Source organism: Charadrius vociferus, unplaced genomic scaffold (assembly GCF_000708025.1).
Source record: "Charadrius vociferus isolate BGI_N301 unplaced genomic scaffold, ASM70802v2 scaffold70, whole genome shotgun sequence".
Lineage (NCBI taxonomy): Eukaryota > Metazoa > Chordata > Aves > Charadriiformes > Charadriidae > Charadrius > Charadrius vociferus.
This window is the reverse complement of record NW_009646851.1, coordinates 2,534,454-2,535,910: the sequence shown is the minus strand read 5'-3', so window position 1 is coordinate 2,535,910 and position 1,457 is coordinate 2,534,454. Positions and strand designations below refer to the sequence as shown.

The window sequence follows — 1,457 nt, the reverse complement described above, 5'->3', positions numbered from 1 at the left end:
CCCACTATTTCTCCAGGTTTAGAGGTAGACCTGTAAGATACTCCTACATGGGTTTAAGTTGAATGTATACTGTTTTATCTGATTTGATTAAATTTGCATAAATGTATTCACACATATAATCCAACACCTTTGTAAATCATCATGTCTTAGGTTAAACTAATGAATTTGTGTGTGTAAGAGTCTTAGAAGATGAAGTGTTAAATGCTGTATTCCCCAAAATAATTCAATGCCTCAGTTTTTGAGGTGACTGCAGAAGAATCATTCTAAGTCCATACTTTCATGAAGACTTAAACTTTTCATTCATAATTCTGGCTGCAAGCTGGTCTTCTGTCACTGATATACTGTGAAACGCTGTCCCTCAAGACTGAAACAGTTCATGTGCCAGCACTTATTGTGCTGTACAGTATGCTCACAGTTCCTATTGTCTCACTCTATGAGAAAGCTTATTAGCTTAACTATGCAGAGTTAGAATCACATTTTCTGTTTGCATATGTGAGCTGCACACGTTGTGAGAATTGGAGAGGAAAATATAACCTTTTACTTTTTTTGTGCAAGACTGAGGTTGCACAGCTCTGCTCCATACCCAAGCAAATAAATTCTGGTACAAATTTCACAGTCTTGAATAAACCACAGTTAGCAGTGACAAGCAGAATTCTAGAGCTACTCCTTAATGTATTGTTGCTTTGAATTGGTTTGTTTTCTTCTGGGTGGCATAGAGGAACTATTTAGGAAACAATAGCATCAGTCTCAAAGATCTCGACAGCAAAGAACTGGTAGGAAAGGGGTACAACATACAAGCAAACTGACTGTACTGGCTATAGCAGCATGTATTCCCAGTTCCATTTTGTTTGTTGGTTGTATTGCTTTTACATACAGAAGCTATGATTTCAGTGTTCGATAACTCTCAGATTCTGACCCTTCAGACATGTAAGCATTCCAGCTTAACATGTACTAAGTAATACACGTTAATTGACTTTTGTAGGACTGTAACTTAGTTTTTAAAATACTAACTTGTAGTTTGAAATTTTTAGTTTGAAAATTTTCTTTTTGTAAGAGCTTACTCTGTAAGTAGTGACTCTTTGGACTCCATTCTGTCCAAAATAATTTCTTCTGATGATTAAATATCGGCTGCGGTTATGCTTGCAGATTTTTTGAGTATTTGCAGTGGGACAAAGACTATTCCTCTTACATAGTCTTTTGCAAACCTTACCATGCCTTAGGTGTCAGGATAAATTTAATGGGAAAACTTGTCCCAAATGTCAATTTCTGCATTAAAAGATGAGTTAGCATAAGAACATGATGTTTTGGGATTTTAGTATTTATTTACATTCTCTATATGGCAGCCAGGTTGGTAAGGAAGCTGACAATATTCTCAAAGTCTGTTTGATTGCATATGAAATTTAAAGTGCAGTTGGAGCTGTCTGGATTTAATTTCTCCCCCCCTCACCCCCCACCCC

The 1,457-nt window shown here is 36.5% G+C and overlaps 1 protein-coding gene across 1 annotated transcript in view; it reads right to left on the bottom strand.

Moving 5' to 3' along the window:
* NDUFS4 (NADH dehydrogenase (ubiquinone) Fe-S protein 4, 18kDa (NADH-coenzyme Q reductase)) overlaps nucleotides 1-1,457 on the bottom strand; it is a 54,450-nt gene that overhangs the window by 52,738 nt on the left and 255 nt on the right. The gene's annotated exons all lie outside the window — the stretch shown is intronic.